Here is a 26,619-nt window from a genome sequence, read left to right as displayed (position 1 = left end):
TTTGGTATGCCTTTGGAAAAGTTACTTAATCACTTGGCCTCAGTTTTGTTATCTACCAAGTGGGAATAAAAAATAGTAGTTACCTCATAGAGTTATCGGGGAATTAAATTTGTGTGTGTACAAATCTTACATACCCATAGGAGAGCCCTATAACATAATAAACACCATAAAAGCGCTATCTGTTACCATCATCATTGTTTCTATTAATGTTTCTATTTTATAATGCCCAATGTAATAGATGAATAAACAATGTATAAAGTTTATCTCTAGCTCACATGAAAGTCCCAGCTGGTAGGTAGTTAGCAGGGAAGAATATCTCTGCTCCAGGAGATTGTCCAGAGACCCAGATTTTATTTCTTTTCTTGATCTCCAGTTGCCTAAGGCAGGTGCAAATAAACTTTATTTGTAAAGGGCTAAGAGTAAATATCTTAGTCTTGGCAGGTCATATGATTTTTGTCCCAATAACTCAATGCTGATTTTGCTATAGACAATAAGTAAATGAATAGGTGTCATTGCTAGCCCTGCCCCAGCCCAGTGATCTCCCTTAGAGAGGGCTGACTCTGGCACTACAGCCACTCTAGCCTGTGGGAACAGGACAGGAAGAAGTAGAAAGTAACATCTTCTTCTTGAAGTCATCATCTGGGATTTGCATACTTCACTTGCCACTCATGTCCCATTGGTTAGAACTTAATAATCCCTGGCTGCAAATGACCCTGGAAGATGGAGTCTGTGGCTGGATTGCCATGTTGTAAGATAAAACTTGGGTGATTTTTCTATAAGAGCAGAAAAGAAGAAAGAACATTTGAGAGACAATGAATAATGTCTGCCATCAGTTTGTGTAATACATTTTTATAATTTTATGTTGTCCTGGCATCCATTTTAAATATAAGTTGAACTTCTCCATACCAAAAGCAGGGTTCAGTCACCATTGACACACAGTTTTCAGTTCTACACCTCTTCCCATTTCCTCTATGTGGCCAATCCAGATATCTGCCTTATCACTTTCTGATGACCACTTCTTTCTGGGACAGCTAGATAAACCTACTTGAGTAGCCTTCTGACTTCCACATCCCTAAAGCTGTGCAGTTATGCCATAGTGACTACCTCTCTGTCCCAGCATGACGTCTTGGAACTCATGCCTACTTGCTTTAAACCCACCAATTAAAACTCCCCTGTTTGGATAATGGCCTAGCTTCAACAAAGGCTTTGGCCCACAGTCCCTATTTCTCACTGCCTGTTCTGCTTAACCTGTGTATGTGTGGTCTCCAGGTGTGCTGTGTACCACACTCCCCACCCAAGATGTGTGAGTGATAAAATCTTTATTGTCTTCTTGTGTCTTTCCTAATCACTGGAGGGATATTTTCCACCTTGAAGATCCTAAATTAAAAGTTTGGCAAATCTTTAACATAAATACATATTTTGTTGGAGAAAAAATTAATGGGCAATATGATTGTTTATAGAGTATAGAGGTTGAGTATCCCTTGTCTGAAATGATTGGAACCAGAAGCGTTTTAGATTTCAGATTCTTTTAGATTTTGGAATAGTTACATATACGTAATGAGATATCTTGGGAATGGAACCCAAGCCTAACCACAAAGTTCATTCATATTTCATATACACCTTATACACATAGCCTGAAGAGAATTTTATACAGTGTTTTAAATAACTTTGTGCATGAAACAAAGTTTTGGCTACATTTTGACTGCAATTCATCACATGAGGTCAGGTGTGGAATCTTCTGCTTGTGACATCATGTCAGCACCCAAAATGTTTTGGGTTTTGGAACATTTTAGATTTTATATTTTTGGATTAGGGATACTTGACCTATAATATACAAAGCATTTTATATCCCCTTATACATATGACATGTTCAACTATTCTGCAAGGTAAGCAAGGCTTAGATGAAATTAAGCCTCAGAAAACTTGAGGTTTTTCTCAAGGTCACATTGCTACTTGTTCATTGAGTCTCGTCTTCAACTTCAAACTCTATGTCCTTCCTCTATACCCAAACTTCCTTTAAAATGTTAAATTACTTTATTGACTATTATTGGGAAGTTATTAACCTCTGCTACTCTGATGAGACCAGGAACAATCATGGAGATAAAAGGTTTTGAATCTATTAGTTTTTTATGGCTGTTGAAACAAATTACTACAAACTTAGTGGCTTGACAATACAAATGCATTACCATGCAGTTCTGTAGGGCAGAAATCCAACACATGTCTCCATCAGCTAAAATCAAGATGTTGGCAGGACGTCCTTTTTGGAGTTTCTAAAGAATAATCCATTTCCTTGCCTTTTGCATTTTCTAGGGAAAGGCCTGCGTTTCTTGGATTGTGGCTCCTTTCCTTTATCTTCAAAGCTAGCAATGGCAGATTGAGCACTTCTAATATAGTATATTTCTAACCAAGGTGGCTGGGAAAGGTTATGGATTTTAAGGACTCATGTGAAGAGATTGGGACCACTGTATAATTTAGGGTAATTCCCCATTGCACATCCATACCCTTAATCACATCTTCACATTTCATTTGCCATATGAGATATACTTATTCACATGTTCCTGGAATTAGGGTGTGGGCATATTTCAGGGCTATTACTCTGCTCACCATATAGATAAACTCTTTTCCTCTTCTTTTATTTACTTGGCATCCTAATAATTTTGATCTAAAATTTGATATGATATAGTATTACATTTGGTTCATATATTTTGAAAAATTCTAAAAAAAATAGGTAGGGCAATAAGACAGTCATCATTAGGATATGATTGTAGCCTAAAGAAACTAGAATGAAAAAGAAAACATCAGTAGCCTGTTGCAGACTTAGATGTGGTTTCTGCCATACGTTTGTATAGTGAATTCTTATAATTTTATTTTATGTGTATAGAGTATACAACCTTATACTGTCAAGCACCAAGCACTAATGAACCATGGCTTTTTAAAAATATTGAAATGTATTTTACCTTCAGGATATAAAACTGGCCTTGGGTGGATATATGATGAAGAAAATTAAAGTAAATATAGTTGCAAAAAGGCAGTTATAGGCCTATCTCTCTCAATAGCCCTCCCAAAGTATAAACATGCTATTGACCAAAGCCAAATTTTCTATTTGTGGGTACCTATAAGATCCTCAGTTCCTAACAGCAGATCAACTGCATGTTTTCCTACTAAAATGGAAATCTCTCTGTTACATGACAAGGACCTTCAAGCTACATCTTCTGTACCAAGACCTGCAATTCCAGCATAAATCCTGACATTCCTCCTAGTGTAACAAATCTGGACTTTAGATGTAAATTGTATAGAATAATCATTTGGGGTAACTGACCAACTATAAGTCCAGTAATAAAACCTGTTTGTAAATGATGTTCTATTCAGCCAAACATTTACCAACCCTTCAAGGGCAAGCATAAAAGAGCATTGGATTTGATACTCGTGCAGGAGATAAATCTGCAGACATCTTCAACATGAATTAAGTTCATAAACAAAACCTTAAAATGTCTTTTATATAGCAGGTGTTCAGCATTCTTGTCTCATTGTATTGGCCTGGAAATCCTCCACAGGAAAAAATAAATTACCTCAGGAAACTGTAGTCATAAATTCTTCATGTGGAAGCATGCCTTCAGTTAGAATCTCCTTGGAGCTATTTTTTGTTACTGCAGAATAGTTGATAAACAGATTCCTTTTAAAAATAATATAATAAACAGAATAATAGACCAGTTTATACCCTAGAGTTTCTAAAAAAAATCTGTGTTCAACTGAAGATAACATTTGGCTCCTTGTACTAGAAATGCGTGTGGCACATACAGTTGCATGGTCCTAAAGATCTGCATGGTCCTAAAGATCTAGAATCGAGGAGTCATAAACAAACAGGACTGGAGATGATGTTTGACATTATAGTCAAGTGGTTCTTTAAGCACAGCTATATCTCACAATCACTTGGGGGAATTGTAACATTACAGATTCCTGGGACCTACAACAGGCCCACTGAAAAAGAATCTTTGGGAATAGTGTCAGAGGATTGAAATATGCAACAAGAACTGCAAATTACTATTCAAAATCAGTCTCATTTACATTTCTGACAATAGATTATCTGGTTTCTGCTTTGTCCATCTTCATTGATGGGAGCTCTCTAGCTCCTGAAGCAGCTTTTTCTACTTTCAGAACATATTACTTCTAGACATTATTTTTCAGCATTTAGCATTCAGTCTTAATCTGTTCTATATTCTCATCTGTATCACAGAGGCTAGAAAGTGCTAAAAACTATATTATCAAGATTTCCATGCAGCGAAGGATCTGAATGTGACACAAATTTTACTGATGAGATGCGCTTGCATGGGATTTAAAGGAAAAATAGAGGAAGAAGCCTCTTGCCTGTTGTCCTGATTGTCAGTGCTAGCCAGCAAGGATGTGATTTTAGTGAACAGCAGATTTTAGTGTTCATTTTTCAGTCTTTTAGATGCCAATAATTAGTGGGTGTAGTGGCCATTTCTTAACCTGATGCTAATCTCTGGATTGCTGATTTGGGTGTCCATTTGCCAGCTTGGCAGTGTTCATAGGCTGCTTCTCAGTGAATGGATAGCTCCAGATCTAGGCCAGCCATGGTGGCCTCAGGGGTAGAACTTTCCTTAGAGGGCCAGTTCTGTGTTGTTTTAGAGACATTGTGAGACTCTGGCCAGGAGTCTCTTCCTTCAGCCCTTCCAACAACTTTGTAAACACTTAATTCCCTCTACCAAACCTCATTTATTTTATGAGAAAACTAAAGTTCAGGGAGGAAAATGACTCACTCACAATTATACAATTTGCTAATGGTAGAGACAAGATAAGAATCCAGGCCTCTTAACTCTCAGTCAAGTGCTTTTCTACTTGAACATGCATATCCAAGGGAGAGAAAATTCATGCAGGGTTTTCTGTATCATTTTGTAAGTGTGAAAGCTGTATGTGTGTATGTGTGTGCACGCATACCTGTACCCAGAGCATCCATATGTACCAGAGAGTTGGAGGAAGTAAATTCGAGTTTGTGTGACTGCACCTTGGTGTTTAATGCCTTTATATGGCAGTTACCACATATAAATAAAAAATTATCCACTACCTTCTCCTTTAATATAATGATGCCACAGTGATACAGCATTCAACCCTCAACATCTTTGAATAACACATTTATCACATTGATATTCTTTTTATGCATATACCAGGATAGCAAAAGGGCAATGGGAAAGCAAGTAAAGTTTGAGCCTGAAGGAACGTCAGAGAAAAATACAAGAAAATTCAGATTCATCAGTGACCTCTAGCATCTGTTTCATCACTTTCCCTTGACCCGTCTGTCTTCCCAAAGCAAAATTGATAGGTGAAATCAAGCTTCCATGTTTTCCAATAGTTTATATAAATAAATTCTTAAATCCTGTAATTAAATAGAGTTATATGAGACACCTGGGATAACTTTTTCAAGAAAAGATTGGCAGATCTGGAAGGTGAGAAAAAGTAAATACCCCAGAGTAGAGGAAAAGCATGGATCAATAAAAGAAAGAAAAAACATCATGAAAAATGTTGAGTGGAAATGATTCCATTAATAATCTTTATAAGCACTTGCCCAATCTACTTTTATCAAGCATCTGTTATGTACAAGACACTGTAAACATAGATATTATCTGAGCTGTTGTTCAATGCTTTTGCAGAAATCAAAAGTTTCTGATGGTTCTGTAAAATATCTACTAACCCTAGTCAAGAAGAAAATCTGGCTGATGGGGCAAAAATATTCCTGAGTGAACCTGTGACAGTACCTATTGATCACAGCTTATTTTTTGAAGGACTTACAAAGTCTCTGTTCAATTATTCAGTATAGAATTTGGCCTGAGATCAACAACAAAGTATCAGTGAATGATTTGCTAAATATTTGTTCTACTTTTGTAAAATCGGATAATTGTCTACTCTATATCTTTCGTTACTTGTCTAATTCTATGTGATTTTTAAAGTTTTGTTAGCATAGCTGGGCGCGGTGGCTCACGCCTGTAATCCCAGCACTTTGGGAGGCCGAGGCGGGTGGATCACAAGGTCAGGAGATTGAGACCATCCTGGCTAACACGGTGAAACTCCGTCTCTACTAAAAAATACAAAAAAATCAGCCGGGCGTGGTGGCAGGCTCCTGTAGTCCCAGCTGCTCTGGAGGCTGAGGCAGGAGAATGGCGTGAACCCGGGAGGCGGAGCTTGCAGTGAGCCGAGATCATGCCACTGCACTCCAGCCTGGGCGACAGAGCGAGACTCTGTCTCAAAAAAAAAAAAAAAAAAGTTTTGTTAGCATGGATCAATAATTTAATTTACAAGTTTTCTCAGTACCCTGATTTGTAGTTAAGTAATTAATAAAACATGTATTTACTGAGGACTTTGTGCTAGGATAGGCACTGAGACATCAACAATGAATGGAATATAATGCTTATGCTCAAAGGTTTTACCTTCTGGGTGGTAATTAATTACAATAAGTTGTGATTTTACACCAAGACAGCCCCACGTAAAGCAACTAAGAGGTCTTTTATATCCTTCTCACTTACCTTAGACTTCAGTGTCCTTACGGCAGCACCAGTTCAGCCTTTTTTCACAGACTGTCATGCTTTAAAGTAGAGAAAAGCAAAGTAGCAAGGAAGAGAACTATTATTTTTTTCGTATCTAACCCTGTATTGTTTTAATCAGTGGTCTATCACATTTTCATCTTCTTGCTCAGAATATAGTTTAACTCTCCCCATGCTTTCTTTTTTGTTGTTCTAAACATTTTTATAAGCCTTGATCATTAGTGAGTCTAACATTCTTGACACTTGGTACTGGCCTGAGCTATTCCTTTATAGTCATAGTGAACAGATCCTTCCTTTCTTTCTTTCTTTCCTTTTTCTTTCTTTCTTTCTCTCTTTTTCTTTCTTTGTTTCCTTCTTTCTCTCTTCTCTCTCTCTCTCTCTTTCTTTTGCATCAAACGTGTAGGGATAGTCACTTCTCTGGAACAAAGTTCTTGCCCTCAAGGAGCTGACATTGTATGAGAACAGACAAAAACAAAGTAAACAATTAAAATATATGATATAATAGATGGCAGAAAGTGCTATGGAGATAAATAAAGTAAGGAGTAGACTTGTCAAGGGTGGAGGTTGTAATTTTAAACAGAGAGCATCAGTTAGGTGGCATTTGAGAATGGCCTTGAGGAGGTGAAATGTTTCATTCATCTCATTTTTATTCTTGTTTCTATGCTCTTTCTTTCATCTTTTATACAGAACTAAAAACATTAAAAATAAATCATTGTTTATTACAAAAGTTTATTATAGAAAACAATAAAAACTACATATGAAAAAAAGAAAAATATGGAATACATCTATATTCCCATCATGTACCTTGTTGATATGTGTGTGTGTCTTGTGTGTGCATGTGTATATCTGTGTGTACATTCACAAAGATGGGATCAAGTATACTCTTTTTTAAACTGTGATTTTCAATGACATTACGCCATGGACATCTACAATCTCATTTTGAATGATTAAACCATCACTTATTGTTGGAAATTAAAAATAACCCACAGAGGTGCAGCCTTGTAATTACATCTTTGAATATAGTCATCACTGAATATTTTCTTAGGAGAAATCTATAAAATAGAATTATTATGACAAATATATATTTCAACAGCTAATATGTATTTTTTAAATTGCTCTTCAAGAGATTAAAAAGAGCCCAGAGTTGAAAGATGGTGCTTAGGAGAAATGTGGACATGTGGGCCCGGGGCCTCATATGGCAATTGGTAGGGGCTCCACTTCAAAGTGAAGATGAACCTTTTGGTGATCTCATTCCAAATTGAGCTGGTGGGTGGAGGCTGAGGACATAGATACAGATAGCTAAGAAGGCTCAGGCAAATAACTGGAATCAAGGAGGAACAAGCAGTTTCTCCTATACTTTCTACTGTGAGCAAGGCATGTTTCCCTTCATGAGTGTGCTTTTCGTGGTTTTAGGAGATGGACATAATGGTCATGGAAGCTTATTTAAATATTTGTAACTACAGATGTACATATCCAAAGGACAAAAATCTCCATGTCAAAATACCTCGCTTGAATTAAATTGTTTTCCTTAAGCAAATGTAATTTTGAATACACTTAGCTTTATGTTGACTTAAAAATGATTTGTTACTTGGAATTCCTTTGTCATAAAGATGTGAGTAATTTGCGCCTGTTAAGCCTCAACAATGATTTACTTAAAAAGTCTATAATAAGAAATTCATATAGTCCTTAAAATTTCAAACCAAAGCCAGTCTGAAAGACTGATCTTCAGAAATATGGTGAGTCCATATCTCCTTTCTACTCTTTCTAACAATTGCTGTGCAGAGGTGTGGGGAGGCTTTGGTGGGAAGAAGGTTTGTTGTCAGGGTCACCACTGATGAATTCTTATTTCTGAGGACCTCACAAACAGGAAACTGACAACTGAAATGATCTTTAAAATGAGCTTTTGTAAGTGCCTTTAAGATTAAAGATGCTTTTAGCTTTGTCTGAAGCTTCTATGTGAAATTGCCTTAGATTAAAGGCTTTTTGGCATTCTACTCATGACCTCCTGCACCTCCTCCCCACCTCTACCACTTATCAGGCTTTCTGGAGTTCAGATATTTCTTTGGAGACTGATATTGGGGAATGGGATTTATACAGATGCAATGAAAGCTAGAGCCACTAATATGCATTCTGAACAGACATGAACTGTAACACTCATACTGAAGTGGGTTCTCTCCTGGCTATAGTGTGTTAGAGTGAAATGAGCGTTTAGGTCAGAGAAAATCTGGCTTCAAATCTAGATTCACCATTTACTAAGTTGGCAACTTACTTATTGTCTCTGAGCCTCTATTTCCTACAAATTACCTGGCAAATGTGGGTAATAATAGTTACCTGGTAATACTGTTGGAAGAATGAAAAGAAATGATTATACAAAGCCTCTGTCTCATAGTAGTTTCCTTTCTATTCCAAGAAACATGGCTTAGAAGACATAAATATAGAAAAACAGTAAGATATATGTTTTTCTTCAGGATCAAAAATTGTGCTTTCTAGAAAATTTTTTTGTCATTCAGGATCTACCCCTAAAGCATTTGATTTTCCTATTTATAGTAATGTATTAATTATAAAACTTTCAAAGTTTTAATCTAGTGAGATGGATTTGATAACTGTCATGACTGCTTAGATAAAAAATATTAACTGAGACAGCAATTCTGAGATTTTAAAAGAGCTAAACTGCAATGAAAGTGCACTAATGTAAAGACAATGTAGCTGTTGTTGCTGACTAGCATTGTATTCTGGTTTGCCACCTATGCTAATTAAAAAGATAGTGGTTCCAGCCAGTGAAAGGGTATTCTTTCTTAGATGTAGGTAAAAGCATAAGGAGACAAGAATTAAAAGGTCATAAAAACGTCCTAAGGGAACTAAATTAAAATAACACTTTACTAAAAATTAGAAAAAAAGTAGCCAAGAGTCTCCTATTTTTAGTGATTTCTGTAAGTGTGTGTATGTGTTTGTGGGTGTGTTGTGTAGGCATTAGCATCTTTTCCTGTTTATACATGAAAAGGGTGTTTATATACTGCATAGTCGTTAAGAACCCAGATTTTATGGTCAGTTTGGCTTCTAAACTCAGCTTTGCCAACTAAACATGCAGCCTTAGTGAAGTTTAACTTTCTGAGCTGCAGTTCCTTCACCTTTAAAGTAGGTATGCTAATAAAATCTAACTCACAAGAGATTTGGAAAATATAAATGAGCTAATGCATGTGAAGTGCCTAGCACATAGAAAATACTCAAATTTCTTAGTAATTAGTCACATTGTCATTAAATTGTCATTATTATTAAGGTGTGAGCATGCGCCAGTGTGAGCATGCGCCAGTGTCAGCAATCTGACTCGTTAGTCAGATGTTAGTGCTGACACAGGCTAACATTATCCAGACTCTTTTGAAAACTTTTTTCCCCTCTAAACTTCAAGTTCCTCCACAAGAAAATGCAAGGGGTGGTCAAGATAGTCTCTAAAACATCTTCCAGTTTCAAATGTTGCCCTACAACGTAAGAAATGTTACATGAATTTTTATATTTATTCTGTTAGATAATATGAGTTTTATGTTACTGAAATTTGGGCCTGTTGACGTGAGCTTTTCTTTCTGTATTGTTTTTTCTTGACAGTGTGTGTGTGTTTGTGTATGTGAAACCGCCTTTGCAAAATTATAACTGAGGAAATTATGACAGTGAGAGAGATCACACCTAACCGACTCCATCTTGCTTCTAACCCTTAAGCTGTCCTTGTTCATTCCTGAGTATAGGCTGAATTAACTTTGGGAAGGAATTCAGTTCATGGTTTGACTCTGAACAAAACTGATAACAGCCCTTTCCCAAAAAGACCCCCTTCTTGCCTGGGGTCCAGTCTGCCTTTGCAGGACTAACAAATTAGCTACAAGAGTAGAAATTACAATTTAGGGGTCATGCAGCCTCTGGCTCCAGCAGTCTGAACATCCCCAAATTGCTCCTGGGGATAACATCACTATCGTAAAACCTAAGATCAGTGCTTGAGATATTTTGCAGACCTTACACTTGATGGATCAGCTGACACCACCTAGACCGGTAATTTGGCTCAAGGAGTTCTGCCATTGCACCCAGGAACAGAAGACATTAAGAAAACGTAACTTTGACCGCCTATGAGTCCATCTCCAACCTGACCAATCAGCACTCCCTACTTCCCAAGCCCCTACCTGCCAAATTATCTTTAAAAACTCTGATCCCTGCATGCTCAGGGAGACTGATTTGAGTAACAATGAAACTCCCCGTCTCCCACACAGCCTGCTCTGTGTGAATTACTCTTTCTCCATTGCAATTCCCCTGTCTTCATATATGGGCTCTGTCTAGGCAATGGGCAAGGTGAACTCATTGGGCACTTACATATGGATGTGCATGCATGTGCTCATCCTTTGCCTTAGACAGAAAGGTATGGGGCTATCAAAAACCAACCATAGAATATCAGTTTTAATCATAAAAATTGTCTGAAGAAGCCACTCTATTGGAAACAACAATTCCTTATTCTTTCAGGAGATTAAAAAGGCAAAGGTTTGGATACAAAGTACAGGTAGGAAAGTTTGTGTGAGAAGTGATAGATGGTTTATTAGTCTGTTTACACACTGTTTTTTTTTTTTTTTTTTTTTTTGAGATGGAGTCTCGCTTTGTCACCCAGGCTGGAGTGCAGTGGCCAGATCTCAGCTCATTGCAAGCTCCGCCTCCCGCGTTCACGCCGTTTTCCTGCCTCAGCCTTCCGAGCAGCTGGGACTACAGGCGTCCACCACCATGCCCGGCTAATTTTTTTGTATTTTTAGTAGAAACGGGGTTTTACCGTATTAGCCAGTATGGTCTCAATCTCCTGACCTCGTGATCCCCCCGCCTTGGCGTCCCAAAGTGCTGGGATTACAGGCGTGAGCCCCCGTGCCCGGCCTACACACTATTATAAATGCCTGAGACTGGGTAATTTATAAAGGAAAGAAGTTCAATTGACTCACAGTTCCACATGGCCGGGGGTGGCCTCAGGAAACTTAGAATCATGATGGAATGTGAAGGGGAAGCAGGCACCTTCTTCTTAAGGTGGCAGAAGAGAGAGAGAGTGTGTGAAGGAGGAACTGTCAAACACATGAAACCATCAAAACTCATGACAACTCACTCACTATCATGAGAACAGCATGAGGGAAATGTCCCCCACGATCCATTCACCTCCCACCGGGTCCCTCCCTTGACATGTGGAGATTATAAGGATTACAATTCAAGATGAGAATTGGATGAGGGCACAGAGCCAAACTATATCAGTTGGGCACTCTGACAAACATGCTGAGGCCAAGGAGCTTTGTCTCAGCTGTGATACTTTTTCATTTAACATTTCCCAGTTGTTTAATCTTAGTGAGCTTTCACCTTCTGCTTCTGGAAGGCATGAGGTGTCTTGGTCATGGGATCCTTGAGATAAGTGGGAAAACGGTAAACAAAGGGTTTTAGTGGGAAGCATTTCATAGACATTTTTTTCTCAGACATAAATTGTTTCATTTTACTTTTACTTTTTAAATGTTTAATAACTGCTCTCAGAAACATCTTTCTTTGAACCTTCCATACGTGAATGAGGTAAAATTTTAAAAATGAATAAACGCTTACTGAACATTGTCCTATGCTGTTTGACCAACATAATCTCATCACATACTTAAGCATTTTAAATATATGGAAAAATGGAGACTTTGCCCAAGAAAAGGTAGTAATTGTGTTTAACATGCTATGTAGTTCAATAAGACAGTGACCTTGTGGTCCTCGTGCTCTGTGTGTGTGTGTGTGTGTGTGCATATGTGTGCGTCTGTAAAGTTTTTTCTAGGATCATTCCTCTTTAATCTGTGTTTCAACAGCACATGTAGAAAATATTATTATTATTATTATTATTATTAATCTGTGCATGGCCAACTCTATCAATTTCAAAGTAGAAGAGCTCCAAATCTAGATAATAATGCTTGCTTCTGGGTTTGTGGGTTCATATGAAGAAAATTAGTAAAAGTCTATATACCTTGTTGATCTGCATAGAGAACTTCCACAGTGTGTTCTACCTTTCCTCTAGTTTCTTTCCTTCTGGAAAGTTATTTCCTTAAAACAGACAAAAGAAACTTTTAGGCTTTTCTAACTTTTGGTTCTGAAGGCAGAACACCTGGGTTTAAATCCAGGCTTTATTGCTTACTAGGTTTGAAATTTGGGGTGGGTCATTTCTTTGTGCCTCAGTGTAATTATCTGTAAAAGGATAATGGTAGGAATTGCTCCACTGGGTTATTGTGAGGGTTAAACAAGTGATACCTACAGAGTGCTAAGAAAAGTTCCTGGAACATAGTGCGTGCTTACTGAATGTTACGTTACTACGCATGCGTACACACAAACACACACACACACACACACACACACACGCACACACACTGTGCAACCTTTACTATATCTGAAGGCCCCCTTTTCTCATCAGGGTTTCATTTAGCTGCACAGCATATTAAATAAGATCACTGTCTCTCCTTGGGTAAAGCTTCCATGTGTTTTATATTATTTAAAATACTTAACTATTTGATGAGATTTTGTTGTTCAATGACCTTAGTACAATGATCAATAAGTGTGTCTTCATTGTTTTCATTTTATCTCATTCACATCTGCAACATTCAAAGAAAGATATTTCTAAAAACAGTTATTTCAAATATAAATTAGTAGATTAAAGGTAAAAAATTGCAGCAAAATAGAATGTTCTGTTTTCATGTGATTCAGTTTTGTCCGAAACAACTTTGAGAGTTACCTAAATGCACTTTGTTTACTCTCATTACCTTCCTTGCTGTCATGGTGTATGTTCCAAGTCAAATCAAGACCAATGTGTCTTGTAAGCAGAGTAATGGCTGTCCAAAGATGTCAATTTCCTAACCCCCAGAACCTGTGAATATGTTACCTTCAATGACAAAAGGGACTTTTCAGATGAAATTAAATTAAGAACTTTGAGATGAGATGTTATCTGGGATTATCTTAGGGGGTGCCCAATGTAACCACAAGACACTATAAGAGGGATGGGGGAGGGTCAGAGTCATAGAGAGATTTGAAGATGCTACAGTGCTGGCTTTGAAGATGGAAGAAGAGGCCATGAGCTAAGGCATGTAAACGGCCCCTAGCAGCTGGGTGGAAGAAGATAATGGATTTTCCTCTGGAGCCTTCAGAAGGAACATAGCCCTGAAAACACCTCAATTTTAGGACTTCTGACCTCCAGAGTTGTAAGATAATAAATGTGTGTTGTTTTAAGCCATGAACTTGTAATTTGTTAACAGTGGCAATAGGAAACTAATATGATGTGGTAGTAGCTTTGTTCACCTATATTAAAAGGGATATTTTAGAGGTTCTGTAAGTATTATGAAGAATGAAATATTATCATCAATAATTGCATTTTGTGGGTCATTTAATGTCTCAGAAGATTTTTATTCTTACAACTTTTCCATCTTCCCTAGGGCAGTTTTATGAAGCTATTTATTTTTTTGGATGACATGTCATGTTTAAAAGTCTTTTTCCCCAAAGCATAAAATGATCTAAAGTGTCCCTTTTTATGGTCTAAAGTGTCCCCATTTTCTCATAATACTAAAGTAAAAATTTGCATTTACTAGAAATGATATATTTTTACTAGTCTCCAGAGATGAGATCATACACTAAAGAATACCCTGGCTTTGAAAGGGACAACAGTCTATGATAAAATACAGGAACTGCTTTCTTATGGACCATTCCTTTTGGATTTCCACACAGGGCTCATGTGTTCCTATTTGCCTGAGCATAAAGGAACCACCCATTTTGCTGACAGGGCAGTGTAGGGCATCAAACTGTAGCACCTGAAGCACATGAATGATGGCTTTGCATTGGAAATTTAGCTCTATGACATTGTTATTCAGTTAACATCTGTATTCAGGTGCCAGGCTACCTAGATAAACAGAGAGTTTTAATTTAATGCATATTATTAACCATTTCACATTCCTTTCCTATCTGATCATGACAAAACCATTTGCAAACTAGTCTTAATTAAAGCTACTTAAACAGAAAAACTGGATATATACTCTTTCTCATATTCTTATTTTTCTTCTGCTTTTAAAAATCTCAGAACGCAAATCCTTCTTCCTTTTTGTTTCATCTTTGGCCTCATGTTATCAACGTAAACATAGTGTTTAAAGTTTCAACCTTGGTCTATACAAGGCTATAAGTTCACACGCTGACAGAGGTCCAGTAGGCAACACATGTGAGTGTTGCAGGCAGTGACCAGGAGTGGTGAACCGGAGCCCACAGACTCTCTCAAAGGGATTAACTGCTCCGCAGCCCCAGACAATTTTTGGCATGTTAAAACATAGGTATAGTATTTCCAGAAATCTTTTTAAAGAGAAGCCAGAAATCTGTATTTTTATTTGATATCTCTCAATTTTTAAACTCTGTAGAACAGACCTAACTTTGTTAGCATGGATTCATCCTGTTTTTATAATATTATAAGCTGACCTTAGATTATAATAGTTCTATTTCATGTTTACTGTATATATATATAATATTTTGTATTTTCTCTTTTTTTTCCTCCTGCGGCTTCATTTATTTATTAATTCTTGGAGGTGTAGAGGGACTATGGAAACCCCTAGAAATGTCACTTAAGGAGAATCTGGGAGAATTAAGGAATAATTATTTGAAAAATTGCAACTAGAGAGAAGGAGGAGTAAAATGGTTGACTAGAAGCTTTCACTAATTATCCTTCCTGCTGGAACACCAAACTGAACAACTATCCACATAAGAGAGCACCTTCCTAAGAACCAAAAATCAGATGAGTGATCATAGTACCTGGTTTTAACTTCATATCACTGAAAGAGGTACTGAAGAGGGCAGGAAAGACAGTCTTAAATTGCTAATACCACCCCCCACCCCCTCAGCTCCCAGCAGCAGCCAAATAGTGTGGAGAAAGAATCTGTGTGCTTCAGGGAGGGAGAGTACAGGATTTGCAGGACTATGCATTGAAAGTCAGTGCTGCCTTGTCACAGCAGAAAGCAACATTTGGCAGAATTCAGCTGGCACCCACTGAGGGAGCATTTAGAACAGCTCTAGCCAGAGGGGAATTGCCTATCCCAGTGGTTGGAACCTGAGTTCTGGCAAGCCCCACCACTGTAGGCTTAAGGGCTCTGGGGTCCTAAATAAACTTGTAAGGCAATCTAGGCCACAAGGACTAAAATTTTTGGGCAAGTTCTGGTGTTGTGCTGGGCTCTGAGCCAGTGGACTTGAGGGACACATGACCTAGTGAGACACCATCTGCAGTGGCCAAGGGAGTGTTTGCTCCAGCCCTCCCATAGCCCCAGGCAGCACAGCTCACAGCTCTGCTACAGATACCTCTCCACTTGAAGAGATGAGAGGGAAGACTAAAGAGGACTTTGCCTTGCAACTTAGATACCAGCTCAGCCACAATAGGATAGGGTACTAGAAGAGTCATGAAGCCTCCACTTCAGGACCCAGCTCCTGGATGACATTTCTAGACACACCCTGGGCCAGAAGGGAACCTCCTGCCTTGAAGGGAAGGACCCAGACATGGAAGAATCCATCACCTGCTGACTAAAGAGTTCCTTGAGCCCCAAATAACCAGCAGTGATACCCAGGCAGTACTCACCATGGGCCTTAGGTGAGACTCAGAGATGTGCTAGCTTCAGGTGTGACCCAGCGTATTCCCAGTAGTGGTGGCTACATAGAGGAGACTTCTTCTGCTTGAGGAAAGGAGAGGGAAGAGTGAAGGGGAATTTGTTTTGCAGCTTAGGTACCAGGTTGGCCACAGTGGGATTGAGTACCAGGCAGTCTCTTGGGGTCCCCTATTCCAGGACTTGAGTCTTGGATGGCATTTCTGGATCTGCCTTAGGCCAAAGAGAGCCTACTTCCATGAAGGGAGAGCCCCAGGTCTGGCAGCATTCACCATAAGCTGACTAAAGAACCCTTGGGCATTGCATGAACACTGTCTAGCCAGGCAATATTTGCCATGGCCCTGGGGCAGTGATGGCTATTGGCAGAGACTCCTCTCCTCCTTGAAGTGGAGGGAATAGTTGGAAGGCCTTTGTCCAGTGGCTTGGGTGCCAGCTGGGATGCAGTAGAATAGAGCACTAGATAGATTCCTAAGGTTTCTGATTCCAGGCCCTGACTCCTGGATGGCATTTCTGGATCCACCTGAAATCAAGAGAACTCACTGCCCTGAAGGGAAGGACATAAGCCTGGCTGGCTTTGTCACATGCTAATTGTAGAGCCCTAGGACCTTGAATGAACATAGGCAGTAGCCAGGCAGTGGTGACACCCAGTACTGTGCTAGCTTCAAGTCAGACCCAGTCCCAGCCACAGTAATCACAGGGGTGCTTGTGTCATCCCTTCCCCAGCTCCAGACAGCTCAGCACAGACAGAGAGAGAGAGAGAGAGAGACTGACTCAATTTGTTTGGAGAAAAGTAATGGAAGATAACAAGATTCTCTGCCTAGTCATTCAAAGAATTATTCTGGAAGTTATTTAAGACCACCAAGGTGGTAACTCTACAAGTCTGCAAGAGCTGCAGCATTACTGAGCTTGGTGTACCCTATAATACAGATATGACTGCAAATACCAAAACTTAGATTAAAACACCCAAGTTCCTCTGAATATTTGGAAAATCTTTTTTTCCAAATATTCCAAGAAGAACAGGTACAAAAAGGCCTAACTCTGAAGACTACAATAAATACTTAACTCTTCAATGCCCAGACACTGGCAAACATCCACAAGCATCAAGACCACCCAGGAAAACATGAACTCATCAAATAAACTAAATAAGGTACCAGTTCTGGTACGTTATTTAGGGGCTCCAGTTCTGGAGAGACAGAGACAGGTGATGTTTCAGACAGAGAATTCAAAATAAGTATATTGAGGAAACACAACAAAATTCAAGATAACACAGAGAAGGAATTTATAATCATATTAGCTAAATTTAACAAAGAGATTATAATAATTTGGAAGAACCAAGCAGAAATTCTGGAGTGGAAAAATGCAATTTCAATATTGAATAGTGCATCAGAGTCCTTTAATAGCAAAATTGATCAAGCAGAAGAAAGAAACAGTGAGCCTAAAGACAGCCTGTTTGAAAATACACAGAGGAGACAAAAGAAAAAAAAAACAATGAAGCACATGAACAAGATCTAAGAAAATAGCCTCAAAAGGGCCAATCTAAGAGTTACTGGTCTTAGAGTGGAGATAAGAGAAAGAGATAGGTGTAGAAACTGTATTCAAAGGAATAATAAGAGAACTTCTCAAACCTAGAAAATGGTATTGGTATTCAAATACATGAGGGTTATGAAACACCAAGCAGCTTTAACCCAAATAAAACTACTTTGTGACATGTAATAATCAAACTCCCAAAGTTTAAGGATAAAGAAAGTATCCCAAAAGCAGCAAGGTAAAAGAAACAAATAACATACAATGAGCGCCAATATGTCTAGCAGCTGACTTTTCAGTGGAAACCTTACAGGCCAGGAGCGAATGGCATGACATATTTCAAGTGCTGAAGGTGAAGAATATTCACCCTAGAATAGTATATTCAGTAAAAATATCCTTCTAACATGAAGGAGAAATAAAGACTTTCCCAGACAAACAAAAATGGAGGGATCTTATCAACATCAGACCTATCCTCCAAGATATGCTAAAGGAAGTTCTTCAGTCTGAAAGAAAAGGATGTTAATGAGCAATAAAAAATCATCTGAAGTAAAAACTCACTGGTAATAGTAAACAGAAAAACACAGAATAGTATACATTATAATTGTGGTGTGTAAACTACTCATATTTTGAGTAGAAAGACTAAAAGATGAACCAATGAAGATAATAACTACAACTTTTCAAGATATAGACAGGACCAGACATAAACAGAAACAATAAAAAGTTAAAAAGTGAGAGGATAAAGTTAAAGTGTAGAGTATTTATTAGTTTTCATTTTGCATGTTTGTTTATGTAATCAGTTTTAAGTCATCATCAGTTTGAAATAATGGGTTATAAGATAGTATTGCAAGCCTTATGGTAACCTCGAATCTAAAAACATACAACAGCTACAAAAAAAGCAAGAAATTAAAACACACTGCCAGAGAAAATCACCTTCACCAAAAGGAAGATAAGAAGGAAGGAAACAAGATAAGACCACAAAATAACCAGGAAACACATAGCAAAATGACAGGAATGAGTCCTTATTTATCAATAATAACATTGAATGTAAATGGACGAAACTCTCCAATCAAAAGACACAGAGTGGCTGAATGGATAAAATAAAAAAAACAAACAAACAGAACCCAGTGATCTGTTCCACACAAGAAACACACTTCCCCTACAAAGACATACAAAGACTAAAAATAAAGGAATGGAAAAAGACATTCCATGCAAATGGAAAATGAAAAAGAGCAGGAGTAGTGATATTTATATCAGACAAAATAGATTTCAAGACAAAACCCATCAAAGCAAAAAATAAAGTCATTGTATAAAGACAAAAGAGTCAATTCACCAAGGGAATTTTATAATTGTAAATATATATGCACTCAACCAAGGAGTGCCAAGATATATAAAGCAATTACTATTAGAGATAAAGAGACAGATACACCCCAATACAATAATAGCTGGCCACTTTCAGCACTGGCCACACCATTGAGATAGAAAATCAACGAAGAAACACTAGAGTTTATCAGCACTATAGACCAAATGGACCTAATAGATATAAAAGATTTCATCCGATGGCTGAAGAATATACATTCATCTCTTCGTTGCATGGGTCATTCTCAAGGAGAGACCATATGTTGGGCCACAAAGTAAGTCTTAAAATTTTAAAAACATTAAAATTATTTCAAGTGTATTCTCTGAACACAATGGAATACAACTACAAATTAATACAAGAGAAATTTGGGAAACTACACAAACACACTGAAATTAAACAATATGCTCTTGAAACAAATGACAGTGAAACATAACATACCAAAACCAATGGATACAATGAAAGCAGCACTAAGAGGGAAGTTTATAGCTAAAGCACCTACATCAAAAAAGTAGAAAAATGTCAAATAAAAAACTTAATGTTGGATCTTAAAGAACTAGAAAATCAAGAGCAAACTAAACCCAAAATTTGTAAAAGAAAAAAAATAATACAAGATCAGAGCAGAAAATAAATCAAATTGAAATGGAGAAACCAGTACAAAAGATCAGTAAAACAAAAGCTGGATTTTTGAAAACATAATTAAAACTGACAAACCTTTAGTATACTAAGAAAAAAGCAAGAAAAGACCCAAATAAAATCAGGGATAAAAAAGAGACACTACAACTGTTACTACAGAAATTTTATTAGAGGCTACTATGAGGAACTATATGCCAATAAATTGGAAAACCTAGAAAAAATAGATAAATTCCTATATAAAGCCTATCAGGATTTTACCATGAAAATGTCCAAAATGTGAACAGACAAATAACAAGGAATTAGAATAAAGCTATAACAAAAAGTCTCTCAGCAAAGAAAAGCTCAGACCTAATGGCTTCACTGCTGAATTTTACTAAATATTTAAAGAAGAACTAATAGCAATCTTACTCAAACTTCTGATAAATAGAGGAAGAGGTAATACTTCCAAACTAATTCTATGAGGCCAGTATTACCCTGATACCAGAACCAAAGACACATGAAAAAACAAACAAACAAAATAAAACAAAATGAAACAGGCCAGGCATGTGGCTCACACCTGTAATCCCAGCACTTTGGGAGGCCGAGGCGGGCGGATCATGAGGTCAGGAGATCGAGACCATCGTGGCTAACATGGTGAAACCCAGTCTCTACTAAAAAATAGAAAAAATTAGCCAGGCATGGTGGCAGGCACCTGTAGTCCCAGCTGCTCAGGAGGCTGAGGCAGGAGAACGGTGTGAACCCAGGAGGCGGAGCTTGCAGTGAGCCAAGATTGTGCCACTGCACTCCAGCCTGGGTGACAGAGTGAGACTCTGTTTCAAGAAAAAAAAAAAAACCAACAAAACAAAACAAAACTACAGGCACATTTTCCTGATGACCATCGATGCAAAAATTCTCAAGAAAATGTTAGCAAACTGAATTCAACAACCCATTAGAAAAATCATTTGGCCAGGCATGGTGGCTCATGACTGTAGTCCTAGCAGTTTCAGAGTCCAAGGCTAGAAGATTGCTTGAGTGCATGAGTTCAAGACCAGCCTGGGCAACAAACTGAGACCCTGCTTCTACTAAACAAACAAACAAACAAAAAATAGCTGGGCATGGTGATATGCACCTTTGCTACCAGCTACATAGGAGGCTGAGGAAGGAGGATCACTTGAGCTCAAAAGGTTGAAGCTTCAGTGAGCTGTAATTGTGTGCGGCACTCCAGCCTGGGTAACAGAGTAAGACCCTGTCTCAAAAAGAAAAAAAAAGATCATTCATTATAACCAAGTGGGATTTATCCCTGGGATGCAATGATGTTTCAACATGCGCAAATCAATCAATGTGATATATCACATCAACAGAATGAAGGATAAATACCATATAATCATTTCAATTGAGGCTGAAAAAGCATTTGATAAAGTTCAATATTCCTACATGATAAAAACCCTAAAAAAACTTGATATAAAAGGACTGTATCTCAACTGAGTAAAAACCATATTTGGCAGACCCACAGTTAGTATTACTGAATAGGAAAAGACTGAAATCTTTTTCTCTAAGATCTAGAACACAAGGATGTCCACTTTCACCATTGCTCTTCAATATAGTATTTGAAGTCCTAGCTGGAGCAATCAGACAAAGGAAAAAAAAAGGGCAACTATATTGGAAATAAAGAAGTCAAAATATTCTTGTTTGCAGATGATATAATCTTATAATTGGAAAAACATAAAGACTCAAAAAAACTATTAGAACTGATAAACAAATTCAGTGAAGTTGCAGGATACAAAATCAACATAGAAAATTAGCAACATTTTCATATGGCAAAAGTGAACAATCTGGAAAAGAAACCAAGAAAGTAATCCTGTTTACAGTAGTTACAAATAAAATAAAATAGCTAGAACTAAACTTCACTGAAGAAGTGAAAGATCTTTCCAACAAAAACAGTAAAACATTGATTAAAGAAATGGAAGCGAATACACCAAAAGGAAAGATATTTAATGTTCACGGATTGGAAGAATCAATATTGTTAAAATGTCCATACTGCCTGAAAAAACCTACAGAGTCAATGTAGTCCCTATCAAAATGCCAATGACATTTTTATACTGAGATGAAAAAATGCAATCTTAGGATTTATATGAAACCACAAAAGATTTAGAATAGCCAAAACTTTCTTGAGCAAAAAGAATAAAACTGGAGGAGTCCCATTACCTTACTATAAATTATACTATAGAGCTATAATAACAAAAAAAGCATAATACTGGCATAAAAACAGATGCATAGTACAATGAAAGAGAATAGGGGACCAGAAATCAATCCACATCCCTACAGTGAACTTATTTTTGACAAAGGTACCAAGAAGACCCCAGTTAAAATGGCTTATATCAAAATAACAGGAAATAACAAATGCTGGTGAGGATGTGGAGAAAAAGAAATCTTCATACACTGTTGGTAGGAATGTAAATTAGTACAACAACTGGTGGTTTCTCAAAAAACTAAAAATATAGCTATCGTATGATCCAGCAGTCTCACTGCTAGGTATATACTCAAAAGTAAGAAAATCAGTACATTAAAGAGATATCTACACTCCCATGTTTATTGTAGCACTATTCACAGTAGCCAAGATTTGGAAGCAACCTAAATGTCCATCAACAGACAAACAGATAAAGAAAATGTGATATATATATATACAAAATGGTGTTCTATTCAGCCATAGAAAAGAATGAGATCCTGACATTTGCACAACATGAATACAACTGTAGGTCATTGTGTTAAGTGAAATGAGCCAGGCACAGAAAGACAAACTTCACATGTTCTTACTTATTCATGGGAGCTAAAATTAAAATAATTGAACTCATGGAGATGGAGAGTAGAATGATCGTTACCAGAGGCTGGGAAAGGTAGTAGAGGAAAGCAGAGATAATTAATGGATAAAAACATATATATTTAGGTAGAACCTATAACCTCTAGTATTTGGTAGCATAAGAAGGTGAATACAATCAACAATTATTGATTGTAAATTTTAAAAGAAGTGAATGAGGACAGTTGGAGCAAGATGACAGAATAGAAATCTCCACCAATTATCCCCTCCACAAGCACACCAATTTAACAACTATTTACATAGAAAAAAAAAAAAACACCTTCATAAGAAACAAAATCTTTCAGTATATCATCCATGAGAACTTCCCCAACCTAGCTAGAAAAGTCAACATTCAAATTCAGGAAATTCAGAGAACCCCAGTAAGATACTTCACAAGAAGACTATCCTCAATATGCATAATCTTCAGATTCTCCAAGGTTGAAATGAATGAAAAAATGTTAAAGGCAGCTAGAGAGAAAGGGGAGGTCACCGACAAAGGGATGCCCATCAGAACAATAGCAGGTCTCTTAGCAGAAACCCTAGAAGCCAGAAGATATTGGGGGCCAATATTCAACATTCTTTAAAGAAAGAAATTACAACCAAGAATTTCATATCCAGCCAGACCAAACATAGGCAAAGGAGAAATAAGATCCTTTTTCAGACAAGTAAATGCTGAAGGAATTCATTATCACCAGACCTGCCTTACAAAAGCTCTTGAAGGAAGCACTAAATATAGAAAAGAAAGATCATTACCAGCCACTACAAAAACACACTTAAGTACAGAGGCCAGTGACACTATAAAGCAACCACACAACAATTCTGCATAATAACTAGCTAATATCATGATTACAGGATCAAATACATACATATCGATACTAACCTCAAACACAACTAGGCTAAATGTCCCAATTATATGGCACTGAGTGGCAAGCTGGATAAAGAACCAAGATCTATTGATATGCTGTCTTCAAGAGACTGATCTTACGTGCAGTGACACCTATAGGTTCAAAATAAAGGGAGAAAAATATATCAACCAAATGGAAAACAGAAAAAACAGAGGTTGCAATCCTAATTTCAGATAAGACAGACTTTAAACCAACAAAGATCAAAAAAGACAAAGTAGGGCATTTCATATTGGTAAAGAGTTTAATTCAACAAGAAGACCTAACTATCCTAACTAAATATGCACTCAACACAGGAGCACCCAGATTTATAAAGCAAGTTCTTAGAGACTTTCAAAGAGACTTTTACTCCCATACAAAAGTACTTGGAGACTTTAACACTCAACTGACAGTGTTAGACAGATCATCAAGGCAGTAAATTAAGAAAGATATTCAGGACCTGAACTCAACACTGGATCAAATGGACCTAATAGACACCTACAGAACTCTCTACCCTAAAACAATAGAACATACATTCTTCTCAATACCACATAGCACATACTCTAAGGTCAATCACTTAACTGCGTATAAAACACACCTCAGCAAATACAAAAGAACTGAAATTATAACAAGCACTCTATCAAACCACAAGGCAATCAAATTTCTTAGTCTTAAAAATCAGGACTAAGAAATTCACTTAAAACCATACAATTAAATGGAAATTGAATAACCTTCTCCAAATGAGTTTTGGGTAAATAATGAAATCAAGGCAAAATCAAGAAGTTCTCTGAAACTAATAAGAACAAAGATACAACATACCAGAATCTCTGGGATGCAACTAAGGCAGTGTTAAGAGGGTAATTTGTAGCACTACCTGCCCACATTAAAAAATTAGAAAAATCTCAAGTTAACCTAACATCACAACTGAAAGAACTAGAGAACCAAGTGCAAACAAATCCCAAAGATAGCAGAAAAAAAGAAATAACTAAGATTAGAGCTGAGAACGAGATTGAGACATGAAAAACCATTCAAAGGTCAACAATTTCAGAAGCTTGTTTTTTGAGAAAATTAATAAAATAGACTGCTAGATAGATTAATAAGAAAAAAGAGAAAAACCAAATAAACGCTACTGGAAATTACAAAGGGGATATTACCACTGACCCAACAGAAATACAAATAATTATCAGGGAATATTATGAATACCCACATGCACATAAACTAGAAAATCTAGAAGAAATAAATAAATTCCTGGACACATGCACTCTCCCAAGGCTGAGCTAAGAAGAAGCTGAATCACTGAACATAGCAATAATGAACTTCAAAACTGAACCAGCCTACCAAATATATAGCCTACCAAATGAATAAAGCTCAGGATCACATAGACGAAGAGGAGTTGGTACCACTCCTGCTGAAACTTTCCAAAAAATTAAGGAGGAGGACTCCTCTTTAACTCTTCCTATGAGACCAACATCATCCTGATACCAAAACTTGGCAGAGACACAGCAAGAAATCCCCACAAAACTTCAGGCCTATACCCTTGATGAACATCAATGCAAAAATCTTCAACAAAATACTGGCAAATCAAATCCAGCAGCAAATCAAAAACCTTATCGACCACGATCACGTAGGCTTTATCCCTGGGATGTAACATTGGTTCTACATATGCAAATCAACAAATGTGATTCATCACATAAACAGAACTAAAGACAAAAAACACATGATTATCTCAATAGATGCAGAAAAGGCTTTTGATAAAATTTAACACCCTTTCATGTTAAAAACTCTTAATAAACTAGTCATTGAAGGAACACACCTCAAAATGATAACAGCCATCTATAACAAACCCACAACCAACATCATACTGAATGAACAAAATCTGAAAGCATTCCCCCTTGAAAACTGGCACAAAACAAGGATGCCCTCTCTCACTACTCCTATTCAATATAGTACTGAAAGTTCTGGCTAGAGCAATCAGGCAAGAGAAAGAAATAAAGGGTATTCAAATAGGAAGAGCAGAAGTCAAACTATCCCTGTTTGCAGATATATCTAGAAAACTTTTTAGTCTGGGACCAGAAGCTCCTTAGGCTGATAAATAACTTCAGCAAAGTATCAGGATACAAAATCAACACACAAAAATTACTAGCATTCCTATACACTAAAAACAGTCAAGCCAAGAGCCAAATCAGAAACGCAATCCCATTCACAATCACCATTCAAAAGAGTGAAACACTTAGGAATGCAGCTCACCACGGAAGTGAAATATCTCTACAAGGAGAACTGAAAAACGCTACTCAAAGAAATCGGAGAAGACACAAACAAATGGAAAAACATTCCATGCTTATGGATAGGAAGAATCAGTACCATTAAAATGGCCACACTGCCGAAAGCAATTTATAGATTCAATACTCTTCCTAATAAACTACCAATAACTAGAGAAAACTGTTTTAAAATTCATGTGAAACCAAAAAAGAGCCCAAATAGTCAAGGCAGTCTTAAGTAAAAAGAACAAAGCTATAGGCATCACACTACCCCACTTCAAGCTATACTACAGGGCTACAGTAAACAAAACAGCATGGTACTGGAACAAAAACAGACATATAGACCAATGAAACAGAATAGAGAGCCCAGAAATAATGCTGCACATCCACAACTATCCGATCTTTGACAAAGCTGACAAAAACAAGCAATGGGGAAAGGACTCCCTATTCAATAAATGGTTCTGGGATAACTGGCTAGCCATATGCAGATTGAAACTGGACCCCTTCCTTACACCATATACAAAAATTAACTGAAGATGGATTAGAGACTTAAATGTAACATCCAAAAGTATAAAAACCCCAGAAGACAACTTAGGAAATACTATTCTGAACATAGAAATGGGCAAAGATTTCATGATAAAAGACATCAAAAGTATTTGCAACAAAAGCAAAAATTGACAAATGGGATCTAATTAAACTAAAGAACTTCTGCACAGCAAAAGAAACTATCAACAAAGTAGACTGACAACCTACAGAATGGGGGCAAATTTTTGCAAACTATGCATTTGATAAAGGTATAATATCTGGCATCTGTAAGGAACTTAAACAAATTTACAAGAAAAAAACAACCTCATTAAAAAAGCGGGCAAAGGACATGAACAGACACTTTTCAAAAGAAGACATACATATGACCAACAGACACATAAAATACAGCTCAATAT

Source organism: Pongo abelii, chromosome 8 (genome assembly GCF_028885655.2).
Source record: "Pongo abelii isolate AG06213 chromosome 8, NHGRI_mPonAbe1-v2.0_pri, whole genome shotgun sequence".
Lineage (NCBI taxonomy): Eukaryota > Metazoa > Chordata > Mammalia > Primates > Hominidae > Pongo > Pongo abelii.
The sequence above is the reverse complement of the archived record's forward strand: the minus strand, read 5'-3'. Positions refer to the sequence as shown.